The sequence below is a fragment of the Myotis nattereri genome, assembly GCF_964212035.1.
Source record: "Myotis nattereri genome assembly, chromosome: 3".
Taxonomy (NCBI): Eukaryota; Metazoa; Chordata; class Mammalia; order Chiroptera; family Vespertilionidae; genus Myotis; species Myotis nattereri.
This window is the reverse complement of record NC_138077.1, coordinates 23,534,318-23,550,106: the sequence shown is the minus strand read 5'-3', so window position 1 is coordinate 23,550,106 and position 15,789 is coordinate 23,534,318.

The following is a 15,789-nucleotide window of genomic DNA, read 5'->3' as shown; positions in this document are numbered from 1 at the left end:
TTTTGGGGACTGTTTTAGTCTTATTTCTGTTTTCCCCTTGAATGGTAACCAAATGTCTCTATTTTCCCAGGACTTATGGGTTTCCCAAGACAGGATATTTTTGGTGCTAAAATTGGGAAAGTCCCAAGCAAATTGGGATGTTTGTCACCCTGTCTAAGACATTGTTTTACATGTAGTATGTGCTTAAGAAATTCTCATTAAAAAATGAGTTTGTATGTAAAATATAGGCAAAATCATGATACATACACACATATTCCCCAAATAAACAGGAATATCTGCATTCATTGTGGGACAATTTCTAAAACAGAGAGGTCTCTTTTCTTGTGTGGGTATAGCAATTGGTGTATTTTAAAAATTCTTTTGTGGACTGGTAACATATCCTGATATTAAAGGCAGCTTTGCCTTTTCTGATTTTGCAACACATATTGGGCTTTTGCAATGGTTTTATGTCATCTTTTCAGGCTAGATAGCCTTTTTAAAATGCTTGTACAAATTTAAATCTGTATTAGCTGTCAGATTTCCTTCTACCCTTAGAAAACAACTGGAGTATAATTAATTATCTCTGTAGTTTGAGTTATTTTTGCAAGTTGAAACCAAGTACTTTCCTACTTACTTGGGGCTGAGGATTCCTTGTCCCAGGAAAACTCTAGCCAATAGAACCTGGGATTAAAGCAACTTGTCATCTTGACATCACATGCTTAGTTCTCCTCACTACCAATATGCCAGCATAGCAATAGCAGCTGGTGCTGGAACAGCATTGTTTAAAATAAACACTCTTCCCAGTTGGCATTCGCAAGTGATCTTTTTCTTCCAATCGTTTAAAATTTAAGTGTGAACATATCTGAAGAAGATGGAAAACAAATGAAGACTGCTTGGAAAGGTATGCAGCAGAAGAAAAATCATGAGGAAATGCTAACTGCCAAAAGGGATTTATGCTTTGCCTGTTATCACCACTGGAAATTCTACTCTCAGATATATTGGAAGTATTTTTTTCCCTAGGGGTTTCCAAAATTTGGAATTTAAGGATCACATACAAAAAGTCATCTTCATATAATTCCATTTTTTCATGTGTTTAGAAAGTGCCTCCTGTTTAGAATGTGCTAGAAGACACAGAGAGACAAACATGGAAGGAGAAAAAGTCATAAGACAAGCACACAAATAACTACAAAAATATAAAGTATATATAGAGGCTACATAGAATAATGGTTCAGAGCATGTTGGAACTATTTAGTAGTGGTGTGGCTCCATAAGTCACCTAGCTTTTGTATGTTGAATTTCCCCACCTGTGAAATGATTAGCACCTATTTCCAAAGACTGATGTGAGGCTTAAGTGGGTTAATTTACATAAAGTGCTTAGACTAGGGCCTGACATATAGCAAGTGCTATATACATGCCTACTATTACTACCTTTAAGATGGGATGAGACAGGTTATGAAGACATGCAATGGACATTTCAGAGAGAAAGAACATGTCTCAGGAGAGCATGACCAACTTCAAAGAGAGGGTGAGTTGTTGGGTTTTCAGTAGTGTGATAAGGGCATTAAGAGACGTAGAAACAAAGTACAGAAGTGGCCCGGCAAAGGGAGAGATTAGTCATTTGAGTAAGAAGAAGGTACAAGGGCAGGGAGGGGCCATGGGGGCATCACTTGACAAGATGGCTCCCCACTAGCTCTCTCGGGGCAGTTAACAGAGAACATGTTTGGGCATTAGATCATAGAGTCTCAAGACATACGTATAGGCTTTAAACAAATGTTTCCATTGCTTTGGTTGTCATGTAGCTTATAGTCAAAGACTAAGAAAATATGTTAGTCATGTCCTAGAGGCCTGCCTATAAAGCAAGTTCCAGAAGAAATGTTTAGAAGTATACTTCGCTTGAGGTAATAGAAAAATATAGCTAGTTCAGCACAAAACAATGGCAGCTTCAATAATAATGATCACAAGATGTTTAGTTTCTGCTTTTTTGCTTCAAAGATAATGTCACCGAAGTACAATCATGAGATGTTTTGCATCATCTTGATTCTTACGCCTGGCTATATCACCTGACCACAGTGATGAAGACACCAGACAAGATGACGTCAGGAACTGAATTAACCAGACTAAGGAAAACTGCCGAAGTTTGCACAAGAACTAACCAATCAGCTTTGTCTTTGACCCTTACCCCTTTACCCTCAATCTTTGCCTTTATAAACCCTTGATTAAAAACCACAGGGGAGTCTGCATTTGAGCATTAGCGGCTATTCTCCTGGCTTGGTGCCTGCCAAGAAACCGCTTTAACTCCTCCACTATAAAACTTGGTGCTCAGTGATTGCTCTTCTGTGCGTCGAGTGGGTGACTCCCTTGTTTGTAGCATAAGTGTGACTTTGTAAGGCCTAAAGGGAGGATAAAGAAGAGAAAATTACCTTTCTCCTTCTGGGAATTGTCTGGTTCTGCTCCATTCTAAGAAGCTTAGTAAAAGTATTCCTAATTCTTATGGACCAGAAGTACCTAGATATGAAATACCTATAGAGATTGGGCAGTTAAAGCTGCTAAATAGAGGCCCTGACTGGGTAGCGCAGTTGTTTAAGGCATCACCTCAATACAGTGATGTTTCGGGTTTGGTCCCCAATTGGGGCATATATAAGCAACCAATGAATGGATGGATGGGTGGAACAACAAATTGATGTTTCTCTCTCTCTCTCAAATCAATTTTTTAAAATTTGCTAAAATAGAGATTTATTGCCATCCTAAATCTTTGATTAAAATTTAAGACTCTAAAATGTACTTCAGGCTTCTCTGGGTAAAGACAAAACCCAGTCTCTCTCATTAACTTTCTTTCTTTTTCTCTGAAAAGTACAATCTTGATTCTGTATGAAGACTTTACTATGTTTTGAAGGTGGAAATCTCAGTAGCAGAAAAATAACTGTAAATAGATTTTGGCAGGATTTGAATAATTTTTCAACTTTCTGCAGCATATGCAGACAACAACCAAATAAAATTATAAATCATGGTGTGTCACTTGAGAGTTTTACTGAAAGAAAAATGTCATCTCAAATCTCAGCCAAACGGTAGGCTATAAATAAAGACCTATATATTCTCAAGTTACAATTTCCAAAATTGTTTCACTACACAAAGGGGGATATCTTAAAGTATCTCGTTAGCAGGTCCAGCTTGTGAGAGCTCATTGAAATTCCCAAATCAAATTGACGATATCAGTGCCTGTCATTTACTGTTGATGCAGAGATGGAACCAAATAGAGATGCTGCTAGTAGTGAGATAAACACAATCCACATTTATCATATACTGCTAAAACAAATGTTTGCAGGTTTTGGAAGCATGCTACTTGCCCTAGTACCTGGAGCCATTTAAAGTTGCACTTCCCAGAGATCCAAATGAGCAGCTAATCCAGCCTCCTCATTGCATAAATGTGGAAATGGAGTCCTAGAGTGGTTAAATGACTTGTCCCCACTGCCCAGCACCAGCTTATCTGCTGCAGATGGATGATCATACAGCTCCAGAGACACGGCACCTTCAGAGCACTGTCTTTGGAGTCAGAGTGAACCCAAGATTATCTTGCCAAGTAGTTTTTGAGCCTGATTCTACACATGTGTCTAACTCAGAATCTTTGTGCCCCTGATTCTTGGAAATCTCCCGTGTTGCTTTAATTTCCTTCTAAAGAAAATAATTATCTGAAAGAAGATTTTATTTCCCTCTCATCTCCCCCCCTTAAAAAAAAAGAAAGAGAAAGAACTATTTTTCATTCAATCACTGTTCAGGCAAATTGTCTGAATGACATCTAAAGAGTAATAGGCTTCCAAGAAAGCTCAGCAGCTAATTTGATATCCAGGACAACAAACAGAGGAAAGGAAGTATGGAGGCAGAAAAGACACCTATTTTTCTGAGGTCTCTTTGCATTAACTACCTGCTCTTTGGCTCACTTCTAACTCTTGCAGACAGACTGCTACTTGGCTTTGTCAACAATGACCTATCAGAATTGCAGTGCAGTTTCAAACCGCAGATTGAAATAAGATGAAGGCCAGAGCAAGAAAAAAAATTGTGACTTGAATAACACCTTCTCACTTCCATACCACCTTCTTGCCTCTATATAAATATTGGCATTCATCAAGGTGAATACATAGAGCATATTTGGTTGCCCAGATAAGTTTGCCCAAATGGCAAACAAGGAAGGAACTGAAAAGGTAACTAATTTTTAATATGTATAATCGTAATAAGAAAAGTAGAAAATGTACATAATGAAATTCCAAATCCTGGTATCTCTATCTCTATGTATAACCATATCTGAGTATGCTATAATCCTAGATAGAAAAACAAATTTGTAAAGATATCAATTCTTATCATATGAGTTCATAGATTTAATAGAATTCTAATTAAAGTCGTTGAAGGTTTCTTTTGGAATTTAACTACACAATTTTATCTGGAATGAGCATGATTAACCAAGACATGAAAAGAAATAAAGTGGAGAACTTTTCTACCAGATACTAAAGTCTATAATAAAAATGTAATATTTCAGGCAGTCTGATAAGGGCACTAGAATTGAAAGATATAACAGGGAAGCAGTTTAGAAAGAAATTCTAATAGATTTTTAACATATGGTAAAGATCATGTCACAAACCAGTGGAGAACAAAGGATTCATTGGAAAATGGTGCTCAAGTAATGGGTTAGCTAGTTGGAATAAAATAAGATGATTGCTTCTATTTAGAGACTGTTTCCCACAAATATGAAGGCACCAGATTAATATACAAAACTTTTAAGGTGCTTATACAAATAGTTGAGAAAAACAATGAAACCACAATAAAACAATAGGCAAATAACTAGCCAGACAATTCACAAAATAAATTGAAATGGCCACAAAATATGGGAAAATGTTAAATCATAGTAACAGCCATAATAACCTAGCAATCGGTGACTATGAAGCCCACTGTGGCCAGCAAACCAGCCGATCAGGGGGTGGGGCTGGTGGCCCACCTTGCGGCCCCTCCCCCCTGCTGGCCTGCCCCTGATCAGACTCTCCCACCCCGATCAAGAACAGGACCTGTTGCCCTGGCCGATTTCGCTCAGTGGATAGAGCGTCGGCATGCAGACTGAAGGGTCCTGGGTTTGATTCCAATCAAGGGTACATGCCCAAGTTGTGGGCTTGATCCCCAGTAGAGGGCATGCAGGAGGCAGCTGATCAGTGATTCTCTCTCATTATTGATGTTTCTATCTCTTTCTCCCTCTCCCTTCCTCTCTAAAATCAATAAAAAATTAAAAAAAGAATGGGGCCTGTTGACCAAATGCCCCCTCCCTCCCCCTCAGCTGCATCCACCATCAGCCCACCTCCAATTGGCACCCCCCACCCACCCCATTCAGGGGTGGGGCCAGCCATGGGGAGGAGCAGTGGGCCGGAATCGCATATTAATAATGGTGGTCTCTGTCTATTAGATTAAGGGTAAGAAATACTTTTAAAATGTTGTCCATATTTTCTAAAATAAGCATAGGTACACATTATAATTAGAAAGAAATAAGCATTGCTATAAAATGAGACAGCCTTTTATAATGTAATTTAGAACATTATCTTCCAAAATATGTTGATTTTTAAAAAGGTGTATCTAAAAGCCTCGTTTCCTAAACAATTTTAGAGAAACTAGTGGTCACTATACTTAGTTTTAAAGTGCAAGTAGCTCCCTTCTTCCACCGACGAAGCTCAGGTTTTCTGGTCTTTGCAAAGATGCAAAGTGTCTTTACTAAGAGGAAGCAGATTCAATGCTGCACTTTTTCACTCTCTACACTGAAAAACCCCCACTAGCACATTTTTCTCATATATATGAAGGGCATATTACTATTTTTGAAATATATATATACATATATATATATGCACACATGTGGAAGCCTACGTTTTTGAAAATGATTCTGATCCAAAGAAAGAAACTATTTAGAACCCTCTCATAGCTTAACCGTTTGCCTGCCATAAGCGTCTATAGATCAACTTTAAAATCATTTTTCGTGAGATATTTCAACTGAAAATATTCAAGAACACCCAAATTGCGAGTAATTTATTTATTTTTATAATATTCATTGCAAATTGATTTTTTAAATTAAATTCAAAATATCGTGGCGTGTGGGGATGGTTTCCGTTTTGGATGCGTGGCGATTAACCGGTTAAACTTCACATGAATAAATGCTTCCCTGCATCCCAACAAGTTTTCCTGCCTCTCTCTTCCTTCCAAAAACATTAAAATGAAGTTCCAAGAGTATATACTTCTTCCTGTTTCTAATTAGCCCATTTTTTGTTCAGTTGGCAAATGTGACATGTGCAGAATGAATAGATCTCTTTCAAAGAGAACTGATGTGGGAGATTTTGAACAGTCTATGGAAGGTTCCGTGACCTTCAGTAGGGTCCATCTAGCCTCTCGGATGGAAGCTGCCCAGCCACACGGCCCACATGTCAGACAGAGAGCTCCCACCACACATGCATGCGTACATGGATCATTCCTCTCCCATCAATCCCTTTCCTGCTGGCACTCATCAGAGGTGCTGCTCCAAGTGCAGAATGCGGGTATAGGCAGCCATATACAGCGTGTGCATGGCTTTTTTGTGTCTGTTGGTGGGACGCTGGAAAATGGGTCTGGCACAGCTCATCTCTCACAAATGCTTAAAGCCATGCTATCACAAGCCCAGAAAAACACAGCTTTTAGCTGCTTGGTACTGAAAAATTTCAGGCAAATTTCCAAAAGCCCTCAAAGCTAATGTTGAATTGGCAAAGTGCCAAAAACCTCTCTGGCATTAAATTCCCACTCTTTATTTTCTCCCTTCAAGTGAACAGTTGCTAAAACAATAATGTGATAATGCCACCCTGTGTTCCAAATATCTCGAAGCACCATCTTGTTAAGCTTCTTGGCATCCCTTTGAGACTAGTAGGAATTGAGCCAGCTGACTTACACATTTTACAGATGAAAGGGGTCAAATGTCTGTGCAATGACCATGTATACCTTATCACATAAGGTCCAAGGTCTGGATTTTGTTCTCAAAACAATGCCCAGTGTTATAGGAAAGGATCTGAAAAGCTCAGTGAGCATTAGAAAGGGCCAGGATATAAGTCTCACACAGGATGCTGGGTGGGGAGTGGGGTATGTGAGAAGTAATAAACTGGTGAAAGCGATAAAAACATATCCCAGGAGGGACAACAAGGCATAGACTAGGCGTGTGGCCAACTGGAATCAGTGAGAATTGACAAGTTGGCATGCACTGTTGGTAGAGTTAATGTGGCATAAGGGGCATCTTACAACAGCAGGCACAGTGGATCTGTTCCTTCTTTCTTTTTTCTTTTTTAAGTACATCTAAGCCCCCTTCCCATAATTACAGATTCCACTGTTATGGGAGTTACTGCGAGGGATAGGACTCTACCCCCCACTATGAAAATAACATCTTTTCTGTGAATCCTGGCAATCTGGCTTGAACACATGATCTAAGCCAGTCACTGGGATGGCCCTAGTTTAGGGCTCTGAGTCTGAAAGGAAGTGTCTCAGGGAAGCAAGGCACATTTTAGAACTCCTCATGGCAAGGCAGCCACTGTCTCATAAGGTCAGCAGCACTCCAACCAGGCTGTCCCTGCGGTATGCCTTTGCCTGAGGTTCCGGCCAACCAGTTTCCTTTAGTGCCTCCTTGTTTTCTGAGCCAGATTCTCCAGCCTCCTTGTAAATTCAGTTAGATAGCTGATATCTTTTTAACAAATTCATTTTTAGCTGGAATGAACTAGGGCCAGGTTCTGTAGTCTGCAACCTGGAAGATTGAAACAAGCATGGCCAAGGTTGTAGAGGAGTGGACATTGAGCAGAGCTAGTAGTGCGTGTTACGTTTGTAGCAGCACGAACTACAAGTTTGAAGGAAGAATTCCTCCCAGGTAGAACAGAAGTCCAGATAGGGCAGAAATAACTATGGTAAGGGATCTAAAATGCATGCTTTGTCTTATTTTTATGTATCCAGTAGATAAAGTAGGACTCTATTTCCCAGTCACCCTTGCAGTTAGGTGTGGCATGTGACTGAGTTCAGTAAAAAAAGTGTGAACTGAGTGACGTGTGTGTCTGTCAGACCTGGCCCATTAAAATCTTCCACGTACACTGCTCCATTTCTTTTTCCTTTTCTGGTTTGCTTTAGGGTGAAAGCCATATATTAAAGGTAACCGAGCCTACACCATCCTGGGTTCTCTGAATGACTGTATGAAGGAGGGTCCATACATTGACCTGCTCATGGGTCCAGCACTGATACCTAATCAGGAAATAAACTCCTGTTGTGTCTGAGCTATTATACTTTGGGGGATCTATCTGCTACAGCATAGCCAAAATATACCATGTATAGTAAAAAATCTAGTTAATCAAGGAAATATTCAAATTCAGAGCAGAGCCAGAAGTAAGGTTGACTTGATGTTGAGCCCTTGAATTGATGGTCTACAGCTTCAGAATTTTTCCTGATTAGGAAAAGGACAGATAGACTCTCTAAGGGTAGATCATGCAGCTACAACTACACAGGTGAAAAGGATGCAAGCAAAAAAGCTCATTAGAGATTTGACATTCCTGAATAAAATCATAGAATTTATTAGATATCAGTAAATTCTAAAATTTTTTGTTTCTGTCTTACACATTTACATATCTCCATGCTAGATTATAACCCTGATTTTGCTTCCCCCCGCCCCCCGACCCCCGAACCTAGTTTTCCTTTCTCAAATAGGTCCTAGAGATATGTCTTACTCTCCCTCCTGGGTGTGTTTTGTCCCCCCAATACCCCCCTTTCTTAGTTCTCAAATGGGTGGTTTCTTGGAGGGTTTAGTCAGATTTGGATAGTCATATCAGTTCATCGAAACACCAGTGGCTTAAGTATGTATCTAATAAATGTTTGCTGAATAAAGAAATTATTCTTGTTTTCTGCTTTTAATGAGACAACATTTACTAATGTCTCCACCCATGTTCAAGTTGAAAGAGATCTCAGAGATCATCTAGTCCAACCAGTAGACATACACACACCCTTCAACAATATAGAATCCCTTTCTACAGAATCTCCAACATGGACCATCCAGTCTGTGCATGCATATTTCTGGTAATGAGAAGCTCACTGCTTTATGGAAAAGCCTATACCATTGAACAACAGTTCCAAAGTTTAAACAGTTGTTTTTTATTTTAAATTAAGAAAATTTCTCCATAAAACTTCAACTGATTGCTCAGCATTGGGGTTCCTTGGTGACCCCACATCCCAGTAGAAATTCTCTTGCCCAGGAGTCAGAAAAAATCTGTTTTTTAGCTCTACCTTTGCAGCTGACCAGCTATCTAACCTTAGGAAGTTGTTTCTCCTCTCCTGAATGAAAGTTCCCCAACTATTAAATGAGAGGTAGGAAAAAGATTATTATATTTAAGTTCATTGATAAAAAAACAATATTTATGACAGACACCTATTACACATCACTAGATACGCACCTCCAGGCTAACTCTGATTCATTAGTTAACACAATTTCAGGAAGGCTACATAACCAGCCAAAAATGTATTATTATTTTTCCACCCATCATTCTTTATTCTCTCCACGGAGATTTAAAAAAAACAAAAGCCCTTCAGAGTCATAAAGCCCATATATAATGCTATCCTTATATTTGTACAGTTCCAACACAAGTTAAATAAACATGGGAAAATTTGTATGACTTGCTCTAAGGCAGGGGTTGGAAACCTTTTTTCTGCCCAGGGCCATTTGGATATTTATAACATCATTCGCGGGCCATGCAAAATTATCATCTTAGAAATGTGCCTACTATATTTGGCCAAACATTTAATTAACTCACCCCAATGCTTGGCAGGGCCAGACCAAATGATTTCACAGGCCTTATACAGCCCTCAGGATGGACATTCCCACCCCTGCTCTAAGGTATTGAAGCTTGATCTTCTTTTCTAACTATCCTCAAATTTAGGCTAAGTCTAGATTTGACCACTTCTTAAAATATAAAGATACTTATCTGCCTGTCAATTCCAATTCACCCAAAATGAAACCCCAGGTGAAGAGATGTCTCTTTTTGACCATAGTGGTGAGATCACTGCATAATGTTAAATTTAAAATGGGGTTTTCCATCAAGAGGGGTCTTATTAATGGAGTCATGCTGTATAACACAGTGTGTCATGTGCAGAAGAGCAGATGAGATGGTGTCAATGATCCACATAAGAATTAGCACAAGATCAATTAGGTAAAATGGAAATGGCCTGAATTCTTCTCCTAACTGCCCAACTAGATGTGTGCTTGTATTTCATGTGCTCCAGCTTGAGTTTACTTATGGGAGGGAGCCAGGTTCATTTAGAGGAACTGGCATTTGAAAGACTAGTTAAATGGAGAAAAGCATGATATGCAGACTTATATCTTTCTGGAAGATATCCCAACTATTTGGAAGTCTTCCTTGGAAAGTCTTTAAGCTCTTTTCAGTTCTCTGAAACAGTTCAGCTTACGCCACAGTTTCTAGTAATATTTAATATAATTCTCCAATCAGGTCATATCCATTTAGGACCCACATGCACTGTAAAGTAGGACTGTCCCTTGGGAGTACAATTCAGAGAAGGAAGGGACACTAACAGTAAAACATGACGACAGAGGACAGCAATCACTTGATAGAAATCTCTGTGCAGAAGCATCAACCCAAGATGATTCTTTAAGAAGTTGGAGAACTGCCCTTGCACACCTGATGTCAACTGAGCCCTACCCATAATGCTCATACTGCTAGAAACTCACTAAAACAAGCTTAGAATCCATTGGAACCATTGGGGGTCCTGCTTCACTGAAATAATCCAAAGAATCCCCATTTCCCTCTGAGAATCTACTCTTTGGGACCTTCCTACAACACATTACACTTTTGGTCTCTACCCTCCTGAAACTGGTCCTGTGGGAACTGTAGCTAGAAGAGCTGCCTCTGGTAGGAAGCTGTGGTGGGGCCAATGCAGCAGAAATGAGTCTGTGAGCATCTCAGATGTAAAAACTATTCCCCAAACAAGCATATCTCTCTTATTGTCAAGAAAGGTTGAAATCTGTAGTAAGAATCACACCTGTCAATCAGTTCCCTCTACGTTCAGCAACCCTGAAAAGCATCCTAAATAGGGTGGTTTTCATTAACTAAATATGCCCTTAAATCCCTTGTAGCCAAAAGTTCTAAAACCTTTGCAAGGGTGTATGGACCACACACACAAAAGAGATCCATGAGCACATTTTTACTTTGGCAAGAAAAGCAAAATGTCACTCAACTAAATTTAACATTGTTCATGCACATCTGCTACCACCAGACTGTTATAGGGGGAAAAAATAAAGAAAAGAAATGTGAATTGCTCACATAAATAGTTCTGGATATTTTTCTATTGTTCAGATGATTTCAACAATGATTAAAAGGCCATCAAACCAAAACATGTTTGTGATCTGGCATACAGCAACAATTTTTGGTTAAATAAATACATAGACAACCATATCTCAACTACACAATGTTATTTTAGATTGTTTGGTGTTATAGATACATCACGAAAATATGTGTGGAAAAACAAGAAATATAAAACATTACACTTCTGATAGTATCATAAGTGAATCACATCTTTGAGAGACGGTGACAGAGACAAAGATTGCTAGAGAATAAATTTCTGAATCAAGTGCATTTACCCCATTTCAGAATATAAAGCAGATGCATCTTATCACATAAGCTGCAAATCCTCTAAATTAGAATGCTACAGTCTAATCAACCAGAATGATTTGTCCAAAGTCCACCACCCGCAGGGAATGGAGACAGTTTATCGTAAAAGAACAATCAAAGTTTTAAAATCAGAGAAGTGCACTCAACAGTATGTGAAAAGCACTACTTATTCATATGTAAAAATCAAAGCATAATTATAAAATTTGGGGAAATTAAACAGAAAGAATTAGGATAATAAATCTACCTTTCACTCTTTTCAAAAACAGAGTTCTTTTAAATATTAACATCAATTAAAGAAATCATCAGTGGATCTATTAAGCAAAGCTGACAAAAATGTATAACAAGAACTCAAATTTAAATTAAGTCATTTCCTCCAAAATTTTACACTCCAGACAAAATTAACCCAAAAAACAAATGCCAAATTATTGAAGAGTCAAGAAGCAGCAGCAAATTCACTTGGGAATCCTATATAATAGAAAGAATTCATTATAATTTTATATAAAGAATTAGAGGTTTAGCTAAGTAAATTACATATTATTATTGGTTTGTACATATGAGGGGAACTATGGAAGGAAATAAATTACATATTATAATAATATAAAAAGATAGTTTAATTAGACTTTAAAATAAATGGTTCAGCATAAATAAATGTTCCAAACCCCACAACAGGCCTGAGAAAAGATAATAATTTGTCAAATTATTTTTTATGACACTATATTCTCTTAGACAAATTTGAATAGTTAATGAAAATATCTACTGGGGGCGTTCATGATAGCAATTCAAAGTATCTTTCTTCATTGTCTGGGTGATATCCTGAAATTACACTTTTGACAGTTTTAAAGAGAGTGTTAAAAGGTTTTTGAATAAACCATTTTTTAAATTTCTGGTTTGAATAATTACATTGGACTCTTTTGAAACTAATTACATATTTTCAATGATTCCTACAAGTCCTTCTGCAGTGGCCCATATCTAATAATTTTATTAAAAAATCTACCCTTACCACTTACTATAGTCTGTAGTTTATATATCATATATCAGTAAATTTAAAATTTCATAAGTCATCAAGTATTCTCTATGTGTTCCGACATTAGAATACCTAGACATTTTCTCCTTTGGTAACTGAAAGTATGATCCGCAGTTAGAACGTCTAAAACTGTCCTTCCCGATGAGCAAAAATCAGAAACTACTTTCTAAAAGAGAGCCTTGTGTTTACCAAGGGCGACAATCTCTACATTTCAAACTGTTTAATGTGTATGTGAAAATGCTATTTCCAAAGCAATTGCAAGGCAATTACTTTGTGGTGAATTAAAACAAAAACTCAGATACTCAAAATTCAAAGTACCAAGCATCCACATACCAACATATACAATGAGAAAGTAATTTTTCAAATTACTGTACTAACACTTTCTAATATAATATTTTAAATAGTTAATCCTGAATTTAAAATCTAATGAAGGCCATCACTTTTTATAGCTTAAATTTACCCTGGCTTGGTTAGTCTTTGGAGTTTCCTCTCTCTATCTGTAAAAATACTGTTCACCTAAAGTAAGTGACCGGTGTTTGTAAAACTTACACTGTCCGATTGCTTGCTGTGGTCACCGTCCCACGTCCTCGCATGCTGTCCAGACCTCTCCATGGTGCTGAACAGTTACTCTTGACCATTTGAGAGGGAAGAGTTTATTGGAACCAGCTTTGAAAGAAATCCATAGAGGGCTGGCCGCCTGTGTTAGCAAGTAAAGGTACCTGAAAATTTTCTGTAACACATACTACAAAGGAGAGGTTTTGCCCTTCAGTTATCAACCTCGATGCTCAGGCAGCTCAAAGATTCTGGGGCAGAAATCTTCAGGTATTGACAAAAGAGAGAGAGAGAGCTTTTGGGAGCTAGAGTTTGCTGATTTTTGTCAGTGTTCTTCAAATTAAAAAAAAACAAACACATACAGAATACAAGGCTACCCAGAGAACAGAGGATTCCAGAAAAGTTCTTGATCTTAATGCAGAAAACGAGCTCCCATTAGTCCAAAGCAGCCAATTCGCTTCATCCTATCATAACATGCACTTTTTGATAAGAAATGAAATAAAGCTCAGAATTCCACAAGCCACTGCACACACCATGTAAACAGATATGCATCCCTCCAGCCCGGCTCCTGTCTGTTGAAGACTATCGCAGCAGGAATCAGGCTCTTGCGGCTTTCACAGATTATCTCCTTCTGAGGCTGAAACGTGTAAGGAGCCACACGACACCCAATGATGTCATCTCTAAAGCAGGTCACAGTGGCTGCTGTATGTAGATGAAGTCCTTCCAGGGAGTGCTTGGCATGGTGACTTTCTTGAAAATCTACTTGTATTAAATAGCACAGTCTTCTATCAATATACTTAACCCTATCAATACAGTGCCATGAAGAGAAAATCAATTGATTGCTCACATATGCAGCAGAGTCTCTGTTTAATGTAAGATCAGCTCTGGCTCTGCTTTAGGAAATGAATAATGTAACTAACTCACGGTGAATACAGTGAAGAAGGGGTTTTCCCCCACGGAGCTGTTTTGGGAACTAGAGGAATTGTAGAAACATAGAATCTGCTTCTAAAACATGACAGAATTTTTAGCAGGTTAAAAACAACTTACTCTTTTAAAAATCAATCCATAAAGATTACAAAATAAAAATGAAGGCAACTGTCTTCAACTCCTGACAACATTTTACTTAATGGAACTTTAAAAAATGTTTTATAGATGTTAAAAAAAAAATCTTACTATCTCAGAAAAATGTATGTTTTCAAATGTTGGTAGAAAACTTTCTTTAACTCATTATTTTTAGATGTTTTCTAGCTCTGAATAAAGTAACAATTAAAATGTTAACTACATTGTAACCAATCTGTACATGTAAAGTAATAGCATATATTACTTTATATATATATATAATATATGTAAAATAATAATATATTATATATAATAATATATATATATATAACAATATATATTATTTTATAGGATGTGTAATAATGAGAAATGCCCATTTCCATTCTGTGTAATGTATTCTTTTATCTTTCTCAGCTATGTACGACACATCATAATTTAGGATTTTTAGTCATAGCTGAAATTCCTGTCAGCTAATAGTTAAATCATCTAATTTCCATCATGCCAACTCTCAATAATCCTGATAGTCAAAGAGAAGAATAACTTTAATCTAAGCAGTGTTTATTGAATGTATCCCCTTTTCATAAAAACCAAAATGCCCTGTGTCTGGACCCATCTTCTGGCCCATAGTGAAATGCTCCTTAGTGAGATACCCCATAGTGAGATGGCCCCCGATGAGGTACCACACCAAGAGGTTTCAGCCTCCACAAAAAGGTGGCCCAGATCATTGGGATCTCAGTGGATCTGAAGAAGTGGAACAAGTCCACCGAGTCCCTGCAGGCCAACCTGCAGTGGCTGAAGGAGTACCGCTCCGACTGATACTCTTCCCCAGGAAGCCCTTGGCCCCAAGAAGGGAGACAGAACTACTGAAGAACTCAGGTTGGCCACCCAGCGGACCCGACCAGGCGTGCCCATATGGAACGTCTACAAGAAGGAGAAAGCCAGCATCATCACAGAGGAGGAGGGAAACTTCAAGGCATTCGCCAGCCATTGCACGGCCTGCACCAATGCCCAGCTCTTTGGCATCTGGGCAAAAAGAGTCAAGGAAACTGCAGAACAGGATGTTGAAAAGAAAAAATAAAGTGCTGTTGGCATCTTGAAAAAAACACACCTTGAAATGGATCAAACAACAGATACCTTCCTTGAAAAGCGTAGTACTCTGCCAAGATATTTTATCAAGAATAAAAAATCTGAGGAAGAGAAAACTGAATTTCTATACAAACTCTGCCACTGAGAAAATTCTATTAAAACAACAGTAATTGTTTCGGAATTAGATCGGGAGAATTTTGCCTCCGCACCTCCTGAAACTATAGGTACGCAATGCTAAAACCTCAAAACTAAATCTTGAAAAATATTGACCACCGAGAGGTTCTGGTCATGTAAGTTTCCTTACTAAAGCTGATGTTTTTTGCAATTTCTATAGATCAGTGTTTTCTATGCCTTCACAATGAGAAGGTTGCCTAGAATATTTTTAAAAATACAGAATCC